At 42.1% G+C, this 22,755-nt stretch overlaps 2 long non-coding RNA genes across 2 annotated transcripts; one reads left to right on the top strand and one right to left on the bottom strand.

Moving 5' to 3' along the window:
• Positions 1 to 17,047: 17,047 nt before the first annotated feature.
• On the bottom strand, positions 17,048 to 22,741 carry LOC117357931. Its single transcript, XR_004538903.1, has 3 exons — positions 22,582 to 22,741; positions 18,684 to 18,743; positions 17,048 to 17,363 (listed from the first exon to the last, which is right to left on the bottom strand). It is a non-coding gene; the product is annotated as an uncharacterized LOC117357931 (long non-coding RNA).
• On the top strand, positions 21,218 to 22,464 carry LOC117357932. The gene is made up of 2 exons (XR_004538904.1): positions 21,218 to 21,801; positions 22,228 to 22,464. It is a non-coding gene; the product is annotated as an uncharacterized LOC117357932 (long non-coding RNA).
• Positions 22,742 to 22,755: the final 14 nt, after the last annotated feature.

Below are 22,755 nucleotides of genomic sequence, written 5' to 3'. Positions count from 1 at the left end.
GAAAGTAGTGAGGGGAGCTGGGTGCAGAACCTGGTAGGGAGGGAGGCTGAGTGCAGAGCCTGGCAGGGGAGGGCATGAGGGAGGGGACACTGGGTAGGCACTGGCAGGGCATGGCACTTGAATATTAAGCCCCCATCTTATATTCGAGTCATCAATTTTTCCTCCTTTTTGGGGGGAAATTAGGGGGAATTGGATCGACTTATATTCAAGTATATATGGTGATTAAAACAAGGAGCAGTGCATTGTAGTTGGTTCAAAATGCAGCAGCATGGTTGGTTATGGGTATTGCAAGAAATGAGCACATAACCCCAGTCCTTCGGAAGTTGCACTGGTTGCCAGTAGCACAGAGTCCAATATAAAGTGATCCCAATTGTTCATCAAAAACTTTACTAGCCAATACCTTCATATTTTAAACAATTGCTGGTGTTATACTGTCCTGGTAGAGCACTGCATTTAGAAAATGCCACGGTACTTGAAACGTCGACTAAAGTGCGATATGCTGAGACTAGAGCGGCCGCTTTTTGTGTGGCCGGTGTTAAAATGTAGAACACATTGATGGGGCAATTATGCCTATGTGCTGACAGATTGAAATTTAAAATCTATTGAAAATGCAGCTATTTGTATCTGCTTTCATGTAAGGAAAAATTTCTATTTGTACAAGTAATAGATGGAAGTGGGCAAAAAATGTCACGAAGATTCAGCTTTTTGTAATGTTAATTTTATGTTATGAAATCATCCCCATAGTGTCCTAAAGAGAAATTCAAAGGTTAAAGTCAGATGCTTTTTGTTAGATGACTTTTAAAGAAGCATGCATAGGGTTACCATATTTGTGAAGGCAAAAAAGGACACATGACCATTCCGCCACCCCACTCCCACCTTTTACCCATTTAGTGCTTCTCTCTCTTTCCCTCCAACTCCCTTCTCTCTCTCTCTCTCTCTTTCTCTCTCTAATCTCCCCCATTGTTTGAGGAGACTGCATACATTTCCAGGCTGAGAGTACATTTTGCTTTCTCAATGCAGTTGTTATTAAATAATTATTGGCCTTGGAGAGGTACAGAAAGACTGACTTGATGCTGGTCTTCAGTTTTCCATGTAAATTTGAGAATTAAAAAGGGGTGTGAAATCCATAATGGCTTAGTACTTACAACATTTCCATAAGCTGAATGGTTTTATAATCCCTTAAATAATGTACAGTTGAAAGTTAATAGTGTAGATTACATTTCAGCTACCAATGCTGATGAAAAGGCAGATTATTCAATTACAAAGCTACCCAAGTGTGGTACACTATTGAATTCAGAGACACACTGATAATAGCTGGAAGTAAACATACCTCAAAGTGGAGAAGCAGAGTTTTTGAGCTGCATTTGAGCAAGGCCTTGGACACATTGCCAGCAGTGTCAGAACTCCCCTCTGCCATGTTGCGCCTGGTATCATAGGAAGTGCAACACAGCAGGAGCTGGCTGGCAACAGGTGTCCAAATCACTGATACTGCAGGCAACAACTCTGAGGCTTGGAAGGAAAGACTGAGGGGGCGAGGGGGGAGGCAGGAGAGACTAGAGAAGTACCAGGAGGAGAGGAAGACAAGCACAAGCCAGACTTTGGGGTGGCGGAGGTTTGATTATGCTGAGGCTAAAGTGGGTGTGCATGCAGGTGGCTCATTTTCTTAAACCCCAAATAAGCACAAATTCCCACAAGTTTAAAAAACTACCCAGACACCCAGACAGTCCTCTAAGAAAAAGGACATGTCCAGGTTTACACAGATGTATGGTAACCCTAAGCATGCTAAGCAGCACCTATTATTTCTGGGATTTAAACTCTCTAGGGAGGTGGTCAATTATATACCTACTGCTATATTGAAAATAATTACATATGAGCCGAGTGTATAACACATGAAGAGAAGAATAATATATAATATAAATAGATATTAATTTGGGAATGCACTACCTGCTTATAACTTGGCTCTGTGTAATATTTAAGAGTAGATACTTTAAGTGTTTAAGGAAAAACTAGAATTTTATTTTTACAGAGCAAATTTATTTATAAGATTACGTAGGCAATGCAATAATATTAGTTACAATTTAGGGATCTTTAAACAAAGGAAATGTACCACAAGATAATATATTGTTAGAGAAGCAGAATGATTAATTTAATCTGTTTGCAGAGGATGGCTGGAAGAGACAATGTCCTTACTAGAATAAGGAGATGATGTCCTTGCTAGAATAAGGAGTTCTTCAGCTACAGATTAGCCAGGAGCAAATGGCATTTTGGATGTAGAGGAGAGAGATCCCATTAAGGGATCCCACAAAGTCAGGAATATTGTCCAATCACAAGTCAGGAATTAAATTCAAACTTGTTTCTATTCTGGCTGGATCATGTCATCTGATTTGGCTCCCTGGCTGGGCAGCCTTGATTGGATTTTAACAGTGTCATTGTCTGGGAATGTCCAGGTGGATGGTTATCCTTTCAGTCTCATCCCAGTTTTGAATGGCTTAGGCCCTGTGTCTTTTGTTATACTCCAGCTTTTGTTTGCTATCCATGGCTTTGAAAATAGGGTTCTGTTTAACACTGCTTCACCTTCTATTATGGTGCATATCTTGCAGAACAAAGGTCTGAGGAGATACTGCTGCTGTGCCCTGCCATCCTGTGTTATCCAGTCATGGCCATGGGTACTTAACCTCTTTGTTGCAGACTTACAATAGTATAAAGACAGATTGCTAGAGTCTTTCAGAGGTCAGCTTGAGAAATAGTTTATATAATTCTTAGCTATAATTTTTAAATTATTCATATCATGCTGCAAGGGGAAGTGAAAGTGGCATAACACATTGCCCTTAAATGGGGTGTGAGCATATCATGGGCCAGTCCATCAGTCAGGATTTTTTTTTTTTTTTAACATCTTTATTCATTTTCAAACGTACAATAAGTGTATCAATATGTAAATACAAATTAATCATAAATATATCACTTAATAAACATCAATATAATAAATAATATGCTATTATTACCCACCCTTCCCACCCCTTCCTATTATATAATCACATATATTGTACAATATATAATAATAAAATTATCCCCCTCTCCCCTTCATAATTGAACCTATAATTTAAGGGAAAAAATGTCATGTAATCAGTACAATAATTTGTTAATGGCTCCCACACACCTTGAAATTTCCTAAAACATCCTCGCTGTATTGCAATAAATCTTTCCATTTTATACATGTGACATAGGGAATTCCACCAAAAATGATAATTTAATCTACTCCAGTTCTTCCAGTTATAAGTAATTTGTTGAATGGCAACCCCAGTCATTATAAGTAATAATTTGTTATTGTTTGAAGAAATCTGACTTTTTGCTCTCATTGCCATACCAAACAGCACAGTATCATATGATAATGCCACTGGGTTTTCTAATAAACAATTAATTTGGTCCCAAATTGATTTCCAAAAAGTCATAACAAGTGGACAGTAGAATAACAAATGATCTAAAGTCCCTGCTTCAAGATAACAGTGCCAACATTTATTAGACTTAGAGCTATCCAATTTTTGTAATCGAACAGGGGTCCATAATGCTCTATACAACAGAAAAAAACCACGTACGTCTCATAGATGCTGACATTGTACATCTCATCCTCCAAGTCCAAATTTGTGTCCATTGAGACGCAGAAATTTGATGCTTGATCTCAATGCTCCAAATGTCTCTCAGACCAGTGTTTAGTTTCTTTTTAATAAGTCCAGTTAATAACTGGCCTGTCATGGTACACATCTGCACCAGTGATAATAAACAATTTATTTCATGGTATATGCTAGCGCATCTTGTTTTTAAAAATGTAATTTTAGTTACAAGGATTTTTTTTAACCACCATCTGGAGGCTTTTCCCTTTTGACAATGTTACTGAAGAGGAAACAGCACTAAGTACAAAATTCAGTATTTTACAAACCTGCTTTATGTACCTGCAGCCAGATAACATTGTTAACAACTACTACTATTTATCATTTTTATAGTGCTAAAAGGAGTAAACAGTGCTATACATTTAACATTCAATAGACGGCCCCTGTTCAGAAGAGCTTATAATTTAAATTGGACAAACATTCCCTTTTCAAGCATAGATACAATGGGATGGTACCATCTCCTGTTTTGTTAACTAAAGAATAATTTTATTTGTTATTATTTTATAGACTAGTATTAAATTAAATTATACCCTACATTATAATAAACTGTACTATACTTAGAGATGCGATACGTACTGTCTTGAACCATTTTTCAAATAGTTTTACCTAGATAAAATGTGCCCGACTAATGACCAAATTATGGGCATTCTTAATGCAAGACTCTATCCCGACACATTGTATAGTTAGGGACAATTAAGTTTTTCTGGACATTTTTACCATATGAATTATTTCATTACATGGCTATAAGTGGACTGTAGGAAAAACGTCTCGCATACTTTGCAGCAGAGTTGTAACGCAGTGCCCCAGACTGGTAAGAGAATCAACTCTCTGAATTCAGGACAAAAGAGAAGATGAAGACATTCAACTTTGGAAATAACGTTCCTATGACATTTCGGCTGGAAGAATAACAGAGAAACACCATTTCCCTCCTTTGTTCAAGCCGAGTGTCCACACTGAACCTTCTGACAGTCTCCAGTTGCTATGCAGTACTTCTACCCATAACAAGAAAAAAAAAACCAAAACCTCAACATTCAGTGATCAGTCTAATTTTCTTTATAGTTATTTCTGTAAAGACAATTGGAATTCATGAACATATAAGACAAATTCTTAGAATGCTTTGCTTATAAGTACATGACTGGATTCTTTCCAATGTAATTTGAAATATAGGATTAGTTTCCATGTTTAATGAAGATTTTTTTTTTTTTGTAGGCACAGAATATGAGAAAACTAGGAGTAAACAGACCCCTGATATTATATAAATCCAGGGTCAGATGTTAGAACATGTGAATCAAATCTATGCAGATAACCAGTGCTAGTTTGAGTCTAACATTTTAGGCAGAGGAGGAAGAATCCAGATTCAGTGACTGGTTTGCATTTGTACAAATATGAGCGGGTGCTGAAAACCAAACAACTTCCTAAATTCTGAGCATTATTTTGCCACTGCAGCTGAAGAGTGTTATCTTATTTCATTAAGTGCCAATCTGCAGAAATGAATTGATTTGTTTTGACACTGTTTGAGATCATTGATTGAACCATATCCAACATCATTCTCTTCTTGGTTGGGCTGAGAACTTTTCAGCACCCCTTTGTACCTGCAAATTCTGATTATTGGACGCTTATAACCAAGTGCAAGTCTATAAATATTTGCCTCCATTCATGGTCAAAGTAGTCCAAACTAGGTGAATATTAAGATCTGCCTGGTCTATGCTTCTGATCGTAGCTCATCTAAATCTCAAGGGGGCGTGTCAGAGGTGTGGTGTGGGTGGGACTAGGGTAGGCTTGGACATTTTTCTGCCATAATTGAGCATTTAATATGTCCAGGACACATGTTAGACATCTGGGGCTAGACCTGTTTTAATAACAAATAAATGCCAAAGAGGTGCCCTAAATGACCAGATGACTAGACTATTGAAGGGATGTAAGCATGACCCCCCAAACTCCCACAGTGCTCATACAAAACATATTAAGAACAGCCCTCAGAATATCACACACAAATAACTTAGTGCTTTTTATACATTGTAAAAGCAAACCAATAGCACATGGCTTAGTGCTTTTCTCAGTGTGAAGGCATACCAAACACAAAACAAACAATGTCCATTTCCGAACCCCCTTTTATGAAACTGTGGTAGAGCTTTTTACCACAGGCTGGTGAGGTAAATGCTCCAATACTGATAGGAACTGAATGAGCGTCAGAGCATTTACCTCACCGGCCTGCGGTAAAAAAAACTCTATCGCAGTTTAATAAAAGGGGACCCTAAGCCAGCAAAATAAAGAAAATCAAGTAAGGCTCTCATAATATCACATGCAAATAGCTTAGTACTTTTCTCTCAGTTATTTCCATGATCTTTGAAACCTACCTTAACATTAACCGATAGCATATGGCTTATTGCCTTTCCAGTGAGAAACCAAACAGGATGCACTTCAGAAAAAATACAAAGATGGTGCAGGGAAGATGAATTGTGGGCCGTCGTGGCATTTTTTTTTTTTTTGGGGGGGGGGGGGGGAAATAAAAAAGGAGATTTATTTATTCAAAATTTTAGCCCATCCTCCCCAAAGAGCTCAGAATGGGTTATAAATTAAGTACTCAAGCATTTTCCACATCTGTCCTGGTGGGCTCATAGTCTAGCTAATGTACCTGGGGTAGTGGAAGATTAAGTGATTTACCCAGGATCACAAGGAGAAGCACAGAGTTTGAGCCTACAACCTCAGGGTGCTGAGGTTGTAGCTCTAACCACTACGCTACACTTTCCTCCATAGAGTTACAGTGGAAGTTGAACTTCTGTCCTTTGATTCACAGTCTGCTGCACTAACCATTAGGCGACTCCTCTGATCTGAAAGCATGCTAAGACACCCATAGGAATATGAGTGTCTTAGCATTTAGCATACGTCAATTGTTATTGTGCACTTAGCACCCGTTGATGAATTTCTCCCTAAACCACATACACATCTAAAGGAAACATTTCAGCTCTAAAAAACCTCTTGTGAGTCAGTGTCTCAATTTAAACCTGATAAAACAAACAAAAAAATACTGGAACCAAATCCTCATGGATGAAGTACCAAACCAAGAAAGTAGGGATGTGTCTTGAAACATCCAACCAAGAATATTCTTGAAATAATGCTCTGACCAGAGCTATTGAGTTCAACTACTTTTTTATTGTCAAACATCAGTTAGACTTGACACGGTCTGTGTTTCGGCTCACATGAACCTGCCTCAGGGATCGGAAAATATGTTTCTACAAAAAACATATACATTTAAAATAAATAATCAATAATCACAAAAATAATATATACAAATTAACTTATTGTAAATAAAATATGTAAAAACCAATTTAAATGACAACATGCAGTAATAAAAATATAAAAACACACATTAAATCACTAAATAGAAGACAAAGCTACAGTGTACACATAATAATAAAACAGACTAATGTAATTAAAATATAAAATGTTACAATTCAAATCAAAATTTCTTATATAATATAAATAAGATATAAAAATGAGAGGAGCCTACTGTATAGAAACTTGCAATCATTAAGAAAGAACATATAGGGGTCCTTTTATCAAGCTACGGTAGGGGTTTAACGCGCGTAATACCGTGCGTTAAACTGCCTGCCGCACTAGCTGCTAATGCCTGCATTGAGCAGGCGTTAGTTTTTTAGTTGGCCGCAGGGGTTAGCATGTGATGAAATGACCGACGTGCTAACCCCGCTAGCGCGGCTTGATAAAAGGACCCCATAGTAATTGTCTGGGTCTGGTTAGCAATAACTTCTACTAAAAATGCAAATTTAAATATATAGGCATTCCAGAAAGTGCATACAAATAATGAAGAAATTATTTTATAAGTCTAAATGCAATTAAAATATTTAAATCTAAAAAAAGCAAAAGAGGAGGAACCCCAGGATTACTGTAATACAAACATACTACTGTATAACAAAAGAACGATGAAAAGCTTGCCAATAACTGAATTTTGAAGTGAGAGGCACACAAATCACTATCAATTTTATGAAAAAAACGGTGGCTACACACAGTACTACTTAGGCCGGGGGTCGGCAACCTGCGGCTCCAGAGCCGCATGCGGCTCTTTTTCACCTTTGCCGCGGCTCCGGTAGTGTGTCACGCGGGCCGGACCAATCAGCAAGCAAGGCTTTCATCTGTGTATGTGCTGAGCTCACTGCTCAGCATGGCTATTTCCCGCCGCGACGCATGCCTGCATCGCCAGAATTTAGGTAGGCTGTTTTCATCCCCGTGGGAATCTCTCTCATGCGCTATGGCTCTAAGTCAGGGGTGCCCAACTCAGCAGCAGCGATCGACACAAGCTTCTGACGTCGGGGCCTACCCTCTGCGAGTCCCGCTTGTTTCAACTTCTTTTTCCACAAAGGCGAGACTCATAGAGGGAAGGCCTCGATGTCGGCAGCTTGTCTTGATCACCGCTGCTGACGAGTTGCTGAAGAGAGCCGCGGAGCAGGGGGGTGTTGCCAGGTGCAGGTAGAAGGGAGAGGGCCAGATGCAGGACTCGTGGGTGAGGGAGGAGAAGAGAGAGAAAGAGAGAGGGGAGGGAAACAAAAGGAAATATTTCATACTGGGCTGGGCCGGAGTGGAGGGAGGGTGGAAAGATTCTAGCTACAGGGTGCAGTAACAAAGGAAAAGGGGGGAAAGCTGAAAATGGAGATAGTGACACAAAGAAGAGAAAGGGTAAGCAGGACCTACTGAATAAGGATAGAGATACAGAGGGGACATGAAGAGGAGGTGAAATAGAGACATAGAAGTAATGCTGAAAAAGTGGGGGGGGGGGATAAAGACATTGAAAGGGCAAATGGTGAACATGGAGTAAAGACAAGGACAGAGACAAATGAAGATTCTGAAAAAGTGGTGAGATAGGGATATAGTGAGATGGACACAAAGAAGGGTGATGCTGGAAAATAGGTGGAATGGTAATTCTGACAAACACAGAAGGGAAATGCTGGATCAAGGAGAGATGGGGCTCAGGCTGGATGGAATGAGGAGAAATGCCTTGTTGGCCCGGAACTTCCTCTCCTACATCAGAATTGACGTCAGGGAGCGGATTGCTGGTCAGCGCGACGCTTCTGCAGGGAAAGCTTGGGACGGCGGTGGCTTGGGGGCTGTTCCCCGATGGCGGTGGCAGCAAACCGAGTGGCTTGGGGGAGGGCACGGAGAAAGAAAGAAAGGGGGCAGACAGGGAGACAGAAAGAAGGGGGAACAGGGAGACAGAAAGAAAAAGTTGGGGGAGAGAATGAGGTCTGGAGGAGAGGAAACATACAGGAGGCTGAAAGAAAGGAAGAAAGATTGGATGCACAGTCAGAAGAAGAAAGTGCAACCAGAGACTCATGAAATCACCAAACAGCAAAGGTAGGAAAAATGATTTTATTTTAAATTTAGTGATCAAAATGTGTCGGTTTTGAGAATTTATATCTGCTGTCTATATTTTGCACTATGGCTCCCTTTTACTAAACCGCAATATCGTTTTTTAGTGCAGGGAGCCTAAGAGCATTGAGAGCAGCGCGAGGCATTCAGCGTAACTCCCTGTGCTAAAACCTACTATTATGGCTAATTATATGGGGGGCCTGGACTCTGGCACATTATAGGGGGGACTATGACTCCTAGTACAATGTAGGGGGAAGCTATGGCTACTAGCATATTGTGGGGGCTCCTATTGGCTACTGGCATATTATAGGGGGGCCTGTGGCTATTGGCACATTATATGGGGGGCTTATTGGCCCAGTAATGATCTATGGGTGTCCAAGTTCAAATGCTTGACCGCTACTCTTGAGGATGTTGCCCATCAGAAGGCCATTATGGCTCAGAATCATAAATGGACTGATATTGAAAACCTTCCCAAACTGGACAAACTTGTATTCGAAACATGGAATGCCATCCCCAACACTTATATAAACATGAAAAAGTATGCATTTGGAGTGCTGTCGATCTTCGGCTCCACATATGTATGTGAGCAGGTCTTCTCCAACATGAACTATATTAAAAACAAACATCGATCATGCCTCACAGATGACAGCTTGCAAGCCTGTGTGAAAATGAAGGTGACGTCTTACAGCCCTGATGTGCAGACACTGTGCACTGAGGTTCAGGAGCAAAAATCCCATTAACCAGCTAAATTAAATATTTTAATTAGCTATTAATGTGCAAAAATATATTTTACATTGTTAAGTGAAAAAGTCCTTTTTTTCTTCAGATTGACAGCTAACTGCATGATCCTGTATATAGCATTAAGATAAGAAACAATATATGCAGTGTTAGATTTGTTTTATAATGGTTTTGCGGCTCCAAGTATTTTTTTCTTTTCGAAAACTGGTCCAAGTGGCTCTTTATGTCTTAAAGGTTGCAGACCCCTGACTTAGGCAGTGCCACATTAAAACAACAAAAAAAGCGCGTTAAAATCCTTCTTTGCAAACTGTTGAGAAATGGATGCAAGACGGCACCGTTAGGGGCACTGTTTTGACTGCAGCATTAATTGGGCATCACTCCTGGCCAACCCCCTGGACCCTACCAGTGGACCTCCTGGACTGCCAATGAATTTTAGGGGAGTTGGGGTGCTGGAGGAGCCCTACATGGAGGGATTGGGTTGGGAGGGGGGGGGGATTAATTGCTGCAGCTTGTGAGCATTGGGCTGCAGCTTTGTGTGGCCCAATGCCCCTTGACAATAAAATAACCTCAACAAAGAGCCTGGGTTATTTAACCATGGTTTATAGGCCCTAATGTGACCTGCGATATATCACCGCAAGCCACATTAGAAGATTTGCATTTTAATGAGATACAAAATATGAAAATGCAGGTTTTGCATCTCATTATTTTATAATGCACAGCGATTTACATATTGCAGTGCTATTTTTGGAATTGCAGCATTAGGGATCTGTGGAAGTGTGTGGGAGCAGTGTGTGGGAGCAAGGCCTCCATAAAACACAGTCAGACAAGGATACAAGGTGAAACAAAAACTTTCATTAACCAATGCTGAATCTTGTCACTTCTCTAGCACAGTAAAGAAATAATAATGTCTCTTAAGTTCAGAGACAAACTTTCCATAGTCCTCAAACCTTCAATACATATATCTACTTGTAGGGTTCTCAAACACAGGTCTAGCTCCTTCCAGACCTCCCAAACAGACTCTCAGTACATATGGAGGGGCATAATCAAAAAAAGCGTCTAAGTCCCCTTTTGGCCTAAGTCCTTAAATGTTCAAAGCAGAAGCAGGGAAAGTGTCCATAACCAAACCAAACGTCCTTGTTTTGATTATAGCCTTCCTCTGCCTAAATGCCCAATCACCACTATGTCTAAAAGTACACCCACACGATGTCTACACTTTTCAGCCATAATGAAACAAAAAAACGCCTAATCCCCAAACGTCCAACAGAAGGGCTTTTAGGCGAAGGAGGAGCCAGTCCTTCGCCTAAAAGCTGGATTCTGTAACCGGTGTCTGTCAAAAACAACACCGGTTACAGAATCCCCCCCCCACCACAACCATCCAGGCAGGAGGGTGTCCAAGCTCTCCTGCCATGTCGAACCGTGACACACCCCTCCCGAAAACATCGGGGCCAGAGGGAACTCAAGCCCTCTTGCCCCGGCCAACTGCGGCACCCCCAACGATATCGGCGCAAGAGGGAGCCCAAGCCCTTTTGCCCCGCCGATTAACTTCGGGCCAGGAGAGAGCCCAAGCCCTCCTGGCCCCAGCGACTCCCCCCCCCCCCCCCCGCATCTCGATCGGGCCAGGAGGGAGCCCAAGCCCTCCTGGCCCAGGCGACCAACCCCCCCCCCGCATCTCGATCGGGGCAGGAGGGAGCCCAAGCCCTCCTGGCCCAGGCAACCACCCATGTGCCTTAGGCCCCACCTGAGGGTGGGGCTTTGGGACAGCTGGGCCAATCCAGCCCCATTCTGGAGTCGGCTGCCTGCCGGACGGGCAGTTTGGCACCCGTCTGTCTGGCCAACTTGAAAAGGTAAGGGGAAGGGGGTGCGGGTGGGGAGGTTGTGGGGTCGGCCAGAGGGGTCGTGGGTCGGCGGAGGGGGGGCGATTGGGGTTGCGGCCGTTGGGGGGTGCGGCCGTTGGGGGGAGGGGAGTTGCGTCGAGGACAGGAGGGCTTGGGATCCCTCCTGCCCGTAATGTAGTGGGGGGGGTGGGGGGTAGGGGGTCACCTGGGCCAGGAGGGCTTGGGCTCCTTCCTGGCCCAATCGAGACGCGGGGGGGGGGGGGGGATCGCTGGGGCCAGGAGAGCTTGGGCTCTCTCCTGGCCCGATGTTAATCGGTGGGGCAAGAGGGCTTGGGCTCCCTCTTGCCCCGATATCGTCGGGGGTGCCGCGGTTGGCCGGGGCAAGAGGGCTTGAGCTCCCTCTTGCCCCGATGTTGTGTATGTGGGGGGTGATGGATCGTGGCAGGAGAGATGCCTCATCTCCCCTACTGTGATGCCATCACTCCTCTACCGAAACTGCTGCAACCCGCGGCAGGAGAGATAGGGCATCTCTCCTGCCGCGGGTCGCAGCAGTTGGGGTAGAGGATGGCATCACAGTAGGGGAGATGAGGCATCTCTCCTGCCACGATGCTTGCGGTGGAGGGGTAGGCAGGTTGCATTTCCGGCACTTAGACACGTTTTGACTTGGTCTAAGTCAAAAACGTATAAGTGCCGACTAGGCAACCTGCCTAAGATTTTGGTTATACCTGGTGTACGCCTAGGTGTAGGTCGGCCCCCTCCCGCCCACTGCCCGCCCTTTCCCCTCCTCTAAACACGCTTCTTTTCTCTCTGTGTGTCTAGAGGCAGGGGAATGGCCTAAGTTGGTTTTAGATACGTCTAAAAACCAGCTTTGGTTATGGGTACTTGGACGATCAGGACACTTTTTAGACGTTTTTTTTTTTTTTTATTATTACCCCCATAGCTTCTTGTAGGGTTCACAACCAGACTAGGGTTACCTTGGTAAACCCTCCAGACTAGGGTTTCCAGATGACCGGAAAACCCAGACATGTCATCTTTTTAGAGGACTGTGTAGGTTTCAGTGGAGGATTTTAATACAGGCTACCTGCTCCTGCAGCTAGGTAACCTCCTATGTCTTCTGCTTCAGACAATTCCTCAACTCTGTGACTTCCTGTTCGCTGTCACAGTTTAGATCCAGGGCTTCCTGGGTCTTAGCCTTCAGCTGGGCTCTCAGCCATGCATTCTGGCTCTGTGCCCACTCTCTCTCCTTTTCCATCTGCTTCTCTATGAAGTTTAAGGAAATTTATAAGGCCTGGAGCTCTTCTAGCCTTGCCTGCATCTCTTGTACTGCAGGGTCCCAACCTAGGGACTTAGCATTCATTTGCCTTTTTTTCTCAGTTTTCTTTTCAAGGGCTCTCCTGAGCCCTGCTTTCTCTACTTCCATGTACTGCAACATGCATTCATACTTTCTCATTTTTTCCCCTTGGCTTTGCAACTGGTCTTTAACTTTCACCAGCTTTGTCTGGAGGGTCTTCCTTTCCTCTCTTAATCAACCCACATATTTAGCCGTTCACTCCAGTTTATCTGTCAGTGTCTCAATGTAGCGGTCAGCCTCCTTGTGCTCGCTAAGTGAGTCCTGAAGTGGGTCCTGAATCTCATCTGGGTGATTTCCCAGGGGCTTTGTCTCTTATCTTGGTTGAGATACCGTGGAAAGTAACCAGTTCAGGTCAGTCACATCTAGACCACCATGGTTGACTACCTTCCACGTCTTGGGCTGCGCCTGAGCCAGGCACTTAACCTCTACCTGTTGTTAGGGCTTCTGGGATTGGGTTGCAACTCACTCCTTTGTCCAGGAATCACTTTGATGCCCAGCCATTTGTCTGGCTTCTGGCTTCCTGCTTTTGTCAGGGTGCTTAACCTTATGAAGCCTGCTGATTTTTGGCAAGTGACTTAAAGGAGCTTTTAAGAGGGAGCAAGTTATCTTCCTTAACTTCCTCTATATAAGACTCTGGTAAGACCTCAATTAGAACATTGTGTACCTCATTTAGAACATTGTGTACATCTTCAAAAAGATGTAAACAGGATGGAGTCAGTCCAGAGGAAGGTTACTAAAATGGTCGGTAGTCTTCCAACATAAGGTGACTGTACGGGGACAATATGTATACTTTGGAGGAAATGTGGGAGAGGGAGATATGAGAGAGAAGTTTACCTACATGGCATAAATGCACATGAGGTGAGTCTTTCATTTGAAAAGAAACTTCAGAATGAGAGGGCTTAGGATGAAGTTAAGAGGTGATAGGCTCAGGAGTAATCCAAGGTAATATATTTTTTTTACAGAAAGGGTGGTAGATGCGTGGAATAGTTTCCTGGTAAAGGTGGTGAAGACAGACTGTGCCTGAATTCAAGAAAGCGTGGGACAGGTACATGGAATTTCTTAGGGAGAGAAGGAGATAGTGGATGCTGCAGATGAGCTGACTGGACGGGCCATTTGGTCTTTATCTGCCATCATGTTTCTATATTTTAGGGGGGGTGTCCTGGCTGTTCTTCTCTTCAGCCACATCTCCTTCCTCGAGATAGTACTTAGCCCAGTCTGCAGGGCACTGCTGCCAGTTTAAGCAGAATTCCTCCCATTCCTGTTCCCAGATTCCCATATTGGAGTCTCACTTTTCCACTTCATAAGTAGATTGGTCTTCCACCAGTATATCCTGGAGTGCTGACTTTTAAACAGCTACTCCATTCTAGGACTTCCAGCTGCTTCAGTTGCAGCTTACAATGCAGCAGCAAAACTTAACTTTTCCCCAGCTTGACGTCTATTACTCCCTCTTGCCTGCTGTGCATTCAGGAATTAGCCTTGTTTCAGGACACCTAACTCCTACTGCACTCTGTGGTTTATACCAGCTTTCCTTGACTGTTCTGATTTCAGCAGCCAAAATTTCACGTTCCCACAGAAGCTTTTTTCCCCCTCTCTTAAACCAACTTCTTTGGCAGCTACACCCAGTTGTAATCACTGTGCTTGATTAGAGAAGACTCTCTTGCTTGCTATTCCCTTTTTAACACGCCATGCATTTGCTCACATGCTGTGCCCTCTCAGCAGGTGCACTCAGCAGCTTGCCAGAACCCTGCCACTTTTGTAGCTTTCTCCCTGAAGCCACAATACACTCTCACTGCTCTTCAAATATGAACAGTTTTCAAGGTATTTGCTTTTAAATTTTTACACTTTTTTCTCTTTTCCCACTTGCTGGTTAGGTCTAGCTTGCACACAGCCTTCCAACCATACTTCACATTTTTCTGATCACTACAGGCCAGATCTTTCTTGCTGCTGTAGCAGCACTCTGCAGTGCTTCAATCTTTAAACCTGCAGGAAAAAAACCCCTGCTTGTCCAGCTCTAACTACACTTCTTCGTGTTCCTCTTCAGGGTGAAGCTAATCTCCTTTATTCCCTTGTAAAAACACTTGACCTCCTGTGCTGAAGCCCTAATCCCTGGAGGAAAATGAAGTCAGCCTCTTTGAAGCACAGATCCCACCACCACTGCAACAATATGTGGTAGTGTGAGTGAGCGGTGTGGGAACAGGGTCTTTATAAAACACAGTCAGACAAAGTGAAACGAAAAAACTTTTATTAACCATTGCTGAATCTTGTCACTTCTCTGGCACAATAAATAAAGAATAATGTCTCTTAAGTTCGGAGGCAAACTTTCCACAGTCTTCAAAATATTTATCTACTTGCCAGATTCTCAAACACAGGTCTGGCTCCTTCCAGACCTCCTAAACAGGATTCTTATATAGCCAAAGTTACAGCTTGTCCTACCTTATCTGACTTCTCGTGACTTCCATACACACAGGCAAGGGGAAACCCAAATTCCAGGGCCACTTCTCTCCTCACAGAGCCTCTCCCACAGATTCACTCCTAGAGGACTCTTGCCTCAGGCCTCTCTCCTGGAAACCTCTTCCTCTGGGGGCCTCTCTGAATGATTTCACTCTAGGGCATGTGAACTTGCTGCTAAGTCCCATCCCCATGACTCAGGATTAGCTCACTTACATTAAGGTGGCTTATTCTTCCCCCTGTGAGCTAGCACTCCTTGCTGTATAGTGGTATAACTGCAGTATCAGTAAGGGAGTGCCCCTCACTCCCTTACAGGAAAAGTCACGGAAATAGCTATTTCCCAGATGTTCCCACCGAGGGTTATTCCAGGGAACTGCCTGAGAAGGCTTCTCTGTTCTCAATTACATGCCAGCCCTCCTTCTTGGGTTGCTGTTAACTTCTACGGACCAAGGTGTTGCACTTTTCTCCCTCCCCAGGGAAACTGAAACCCAAGGCTTAGTTTGGCAGCCAAACTCTCTCCTGTCTGTCTGTGAACTTTTACTACTATTTATTTATTTATTCATTTTTCTATACCGTTCTCCCAAGGGAGCTCAAAATGGTTTACATGAATTTATTCAGGTACTCAAGCATTTTCCCTGTCTGTCCTGATGGGCTCACAATCTATCTAATGTACCTGGGGCAATGGGGGGATTAAGTAACTTCCCCCCCCCCCTTTTAACCTCCCTCTTTTGGGTTTGGGAAGCCTTGGCATCTTCTGAGAAAGGAATATAGGTCCTAATACTGAACTTCTGAGAGAACACTGGGGTTTTAGACCACTCTGCACTACTCTTCCCCCGACACCATGTAATATATGTAATTGTTTGTCCATGTGGCCTTATTTATATAGGCAAGACAAAGAGAATGGGAAAAACCAGGATACATGTATTTTCAAAAACCTCAACATTTGTGAACAAATGTTAAAGTGGCAAGATGCTTCTCAAACGTGAATAGCCAAGATAAAAATGCAGAACAATCCATATTAACCATAGCAAAAAGTACACGTCATATGTGGTTCACATTAAATAAAAGGAAAAAAAGGAAAAAAAAACCCCAAATGGAAGTAAAAATAAGTAAACATCCTTAAATATTACTATCCATATCCTGCATCCTATCAAACCAATTAGCAATTTGCGGGTCTTCAAGAGAGCGCCAAAATTTAAGTATCACCTTCTTAACCAATATGATTGCTATACAGAATATACATATTTAATCCTTGCTTTTGAATGGTCCTGCTCAGAAAATACTTCATCATCTCCCTACAATAGTGCTGGATAGCCCATCCAGTTTAGTTTGCAATACATTTTCTAATATTGTAAAGACCTTATTCCACACTTTTTAACACTGGGCACTCAAAAATGTATGCAGAAGTGTGCCCTTAGCAGCTCGGCATCTGAGGCATATACCATCTATCCACAAAGACGGCAGAGTACCCCTCGTTCTCTTAAAATATGTCCTATGTATTAGTTGAATTGAATTTTGTGTAAGTTGACATCCTTTACTTTCTCATAGATATTTTTAAATGGATTATAAAGATCTTGAAAAGTTACAGTTAATGTTAATTCCTTAGACCAAGAAGCAGCTAAGTCCTGGAGATGCCGATCTGCTTGGTAATCCCTGCTCATCCTATACCAGAATGAAAGTTTATTAGAGATTATAGGCAGATCAGTAAAAATCTTACTAAGGGTCTCTGCTTCTTACCATTCATCCTGAAATTTTTGTAAGGATATAATATGTTAGTCTTACATAATGAAGGTAGTGAAACTGTGGTAAATACAAGTGTGCTGGTCTTGTTCAAAACAAGGCATAAGCCTTCTCCAATAATGAGAATTTGATCCAATATGATATTACCAGTTCCCCACTTTTGAAAAGCAGAGGTCTCCGTTCCTGGTGAAAAAGGCGATTATTCTAGTGAAGAAGGAAAGGAGATGCATTAACAGATTTACCTTCATTTAGTCTCCACCAATGCCATGCCTTTCTAACAGGATATAAAAAGGAAAAGGATGGTTCAGGCCCTATACCAGGGGTGGGCAACTCCGGTCCTCGAGGGCTGGAATCCAGCTGAGTTCTCAGGATTTCCCCAATGAATATGCATGAGATCTATTTGCATGCACTGCTGTCAATGCATATTCATAGGGGAAATCCTGAAAACCCGACTGGATTCCGGCCCTCAAGGACCGGAATTGCCCACCTTGCCCTATACAATGAACGTAAGCTAAAAAGCAGTTGGTAAAGTGCAATTGTCTAAAAGGCAATTTGGAGAATATCTTTTATGATTAGTGATAGCCTCATGAGCCCATCTAAGTAAAACTATTATATTGTAAAGATAATTTGGCAAGTCTAGACGTGCATGCCCCCCCCCCCCGCAATAAAACAGCGAGAATTGGTTACCCTAAGTAATGGGTAGGCAATTCTGGTCCTCGAGAACCAGAGCCAGGTCAGGTTTTCAGGATATCCACAATGAATATGTATGAGATGGATTTGTATGCACTGCCTCCTTGAGATGCAAATCTATCTCATGCATATTTATTGTGGCTATCCTGAAAACCTGACCTGGCTCCGGCTCTCGAGGACCGGAATTGCCTACCCATGACTTAGGGTAACCAATTCTCGCTGTTTTACTGCTCCATATAAAAGAGCTGATTGTAGAACAAAAACAATTTTTCATCTATCCTGGTCATCCAGAACAGGAGACCCTGCAGAGGGCATAGTAATTTTGAGATCAACACTGTAAGAAATGCTGTCACAGTGAAAACTCCAGAAATCTCTGGTAAAACAGAGACTTGTTTATTTTTTTCCTGCCCAGAAAGGGTGTCCAATATGCATCGAAAGAATGACAAAGTTTCACAATCTGCATGCATTTTAACAACTTTGAACCATTTAGTGTCATCTGCGTGAGCTCACCATTTACATGCATCCAAACTTTGGGAGATCCAGTATATTTCAATTTCAGTATCAAATTCTAGAGCTGTTATGTAATGGTAACCTAGTTAACAGTGGTCCTGATATTTTTGAAAGTGTTTGGGAGTTAAAAATGCACAGTGAGAGATTTGAATCTGTACTTTTTAGATCAGTTGAAAAGTTGGGTTTACTCCTCTGAAGGGACACCACCTTGTAGTGGTGGAGGGGCTTGTGTGTTTCAATGACTCAGAGAGCTATGCTGTGTAGGCTCACCCATATCAGACAGGCCTCTGAAGAGAAACCAGATGAAGAGTGTCCCAAACCTACCAGGAGCCAAGATGAATATGGAGGAGGACGCTTGGTTCTTGGACTGCTTCATGTTGCATCCTGTAGAAATGGGAAAGCAAAAGAGAGTTGCCCGCCTGCATCCATGAACCTCCACCCATTAGAGCCTCATCACATTTGGAGACGATGATACCAGGATTGCTTACCTCCCATGATGTGGTTGCATCTACTGTTTTGGGAGGGATGCCTGGTATTGTAGCGGACTTCAGTGTGGACCGGGCTTTGTTTAGCCTGGAATAGTGCTCTGCACCCCCATACCCTGGAAGTTAAACAACAAACTGGAGAGGGAGCCTCATCACGGAATTAGAAGGATAGTGGAGGAGTGACAGAGTTGGAACCCTTTGTGAGTGGCATCTCTGTTATGGAAGGTGATCCATTCCATTTTAAAGTCATCAGTCTCCAGAAGGAAAAGCTTTGTGCCTGGGGAATTGCAGAAACCAATGGCGGTGGATATGAACGCCTTATGGGATGATATACAGGACCTAGACAACCCAGTGAAATTATTATTTTATGGAATGAAGAACGATATTGAGAATGTGCTTTTTTGTCTTTATCTTTTTTTAAAAAAATCTATAATGTGTATATTTGGATCTGTGAATGTATATATTTCCTGTTGCTGTTTTCTAACATAGACACGGAAAAGAATTCTTGTCATTTAAGCCAAGAATTATTGTGTTTGGTGTTACATTTATATAGAAATTTCCTGCTAAATGGTAGAATTATTTTTCCTTTGACCCAAACTTTTGGTCTCTAAAGAGTTGGAAGCGGTAATGGTATCATCCCTTTTCATTCCTCTTAGTGTGAATTTTCTTTTTCATTTTTTTTTTCTTTTGAATTTAATTCAATATATTTGGCTCTTTTCATTGTGGACTAAAGAAAGATGAGCATTCTATGCTTGGATTATATAACCCCCCTCCCCTCCTTTTTTTTTCAAAAACACAGCACGGTTTTTAGCACCAGCCATGGCGGTAACAGCACCAATGCTGTCACTGCCACAGCCAGCACTAAAAACCACGCTACAGTTTTGTAAAAAGGGGGGGGGGATAATTATTACCTTGGGTTTTTTTTCTGTTTTCTTATTTTTAAGTTTTATTGCTTGGATGTACATGATATACTTTATAAATAAATAATATTTTTATAAAAAGAAGAAAAGTTGGGTTTATGATCTGAATATGAAATGTTCTCTGTGCTGTTCCCCTACCAGAAGAATAAGATTCTGACACTGTAAATTCTTATATATGGTTGCCAGTTTTTAATCTTTCACATGCAGTCAAAAATGATCTGTTCTGCTTGATGTTGCATTTATCCCAGCCTCTGTCTCAATACACTGTTGCCAGGTGGAATTTGCTGTCTCCTAAGCAAAAAGACCCACACTAGTGTCTTTTTCCAAAGATGACAAGAGCAAATGACCTGGCTGACCTGAGAATAGATCACATTAAGCCATATTTAATTTTTAATTTACCTGCTTTTGAGATTTGACTTTGCCCTCTTTAGACTTTTGTATTGTGAACCACAATTTATAGTTGTCTTGTGCTTTTCTTGTAAAATAGTTCTAAATTTTTGTTTGTATTATTGGTTCCATGCATGTATCACTAAATAAAACAAGAGAAAGTTGAGTACTGTGGGATTTTGTTGTGCATTTATTATCTAAAACTATAATCTGGTTTACTTATTTTTATTTATATAAAAAAGTGGAATCCACCCCACTGAGAAAATAAATGGTCCAATTTTGATCATGGCTGTTCAACTTCACACCTGCATTGCCAACATTTTTCCTCGAGATGGCGCCAGCTCACTACAAAACCGCACCTGCTTCAGGGCTGAGACAAAGGCTAATGCAAACCTCTCTCAACCTTTGCAAGATGGTCATGTCAACAAGAGTATTTAAACCTCAAATTTAGAATGTATTACCAATTGTAATACGTCCCTTTAATTCGAAAGCTCTTACTGGAGTTGGTGTATCTTTGATCTACACTTTTCCAAAACACGTGATTCCAAATATGGTCTGAAAAGCATTGCGAAAATATACCTGGGGTGGTGCTAGGCTTCAGGTTGCAAACAGGGCTGCTATTTGGTTTTATTTGGCCTACATCACTAGGAAAAATCTAAAAACATACAGTTTTCTAGAGCTTTTTGAGATGGAAAAATATTTGACATCTAAGCGCCTTAAACATCCATTTATTAAATAAAACTGGCTATTATTTTAGCAGAGCATTTTAGAATTAACAAATGTAGTGGGGCGGTTTATTTAGGCATCAATCGAACATTTGCTCTTTTTTTATCAGACAGACTCTGGCTCACTTTGTCCTACAAATAAAAGTTAAAGAAATGCTAATCTCCTCAGTCCTCTTCCCCACCAACGAATAAATGGGCTGAAGTCCCCTGTGTAGCATCAGTCTTCCCATTCATCATCATAACAACCGTTTAGTGTAAAATTAACAACGATTTAACTACCACTGCAATAAACATGATCATGCATTTACTATAGATTGATGAGGATTACTTAGTTATGATCAACCGTCTGAGGGGGAAGGGATAGAAGTGCTGCCAAATCAGCTAAATTTGGAAAGTTTGGAAGGGAAAACAGAAACAAGCAAGCTCCTCTAGCGTCATGAGTTCTGTATCTGCAGGAATGGCGAGAAAACCACCTGCATTGCATTAGGCCTACTGTACTCCCAAATTTTGCCCGGGCTTTATGGCCGTTTGTTTAATGTTTGCTTTTGGAGTTTTACATAACTATTCAATTGCAGACGGAAATGGAAAAAAAAAAAAAGGAGTTAAACTACAGAGGAAATCAACTGGACTAAGCACCAATCCGAGAAAAAAAACTGCAACCGACCATTAAGTGAGGACCTGAAACGTGCCTGGTTGGCAGCCTCCGGCCGACCCGTCTGGTAAAGTGGTTAAACACTCCCAGGGCTGAAAGATGAAGCCATGGATTTTTCCTGCTCCCCTGATTTGTCCCAGCCGATTTAACAGGAATGTCCAGTTCATTTCTAGTCTTTGAAGCTGTATTTCATAGATGATGAAGGCAAATTCATTATCTGAAATCTCTCATTTTTAGATGACTTGGGGGCTCATTTTACTTAGACACACAAAGGTTAGTAGAGCATCTAAGTGCTTTGAAAATTACCCCCATTACGCTTTGGCTGTACCTTGGCCTTGCCTTGGACTAGTTTGCTTCCTGTCGTCATCACCTTTCAGCTTTTTGTTTTAACTTCCCTCAGTAAAAGGTTTGATTCTCTTTAAAAGCATTACAGAGTCTTGGATTTTACTTGGTAAGCCCTCTCGCAGCAGAATTCTTGAACAAGCTGCGGTTACCCCCGAAAGAGATTCTATATGTCGACAGCAGTAACTTGTATATGGTTAACAGTTCAGGGTTGTGTTTGCTCTCATGAGGACCTGAGCACAATTGAAATCATGTTGACAGAAAAGATGTTTCTGAATCATGAGAACCGGACATGACAGGATTCCAAATGATAGTAGACACCTGCTTTTATTATTATTTTTTTCTTTCTCTCTTTAGTTGTTCCAGCTGCTAATGGACCCCCAGTTTAAGCATCAGGTGTCCGATGCGTATGTGCACGTCAGATACTACTGGGTTTTGCTCTTTGTGCTTCCTTGGAGAAACCTGAATTTCACAAATGTAGCTGATTGTTTTTGAAAGTGTTCTGGCTGTAAAACGCTACAAACTGACCACCGAGGTCACAAATACCCTTGAGGTGGGGAGCCTGATAAAAAAAAAAAAAAAAAATGAGAGGGAGCAGTAATGTATTAAAGATGCATTATTGGAAGGTCTGAGGATATAATTTAGGCCTAACAGGGTCAGACTGATTTAATTCGCCCCTGAAAGGTCAATCCCAGGCCTGGCTCTACTAACCTTTGTGCTTTCCATCTGTCTGCACTTGAAGCCAGACACTTTTCAATGGATCCTTGTCTGTTCCCGACCGGTTACAAACAAATTGAATCCCCAGGCCCGAGCCTGCTAACGTGTTTGCTCACAGTGACCAGTACATCTGGGATTATAATAAATGGCAGGCGGGGCCTTACAGCA

Source organism: Geotrypetes seraphini, chromosome 3 (assembly GCF_902459505.1).
Source record: "Geotrypetes seraphini chromosome 3, aGeoSer1.1, whole genome shotgun sequence".
Taxonomy (NCBI): Eukaryota; Metazoa; Chordata; class Amphibia; order Gymnophiona; family Dermophiidae; genus Geotrypetes; species Geotrypetes seraphini.
This window is presented reverse-complemented; position numbering and strand designations above follow the sequence as displayed.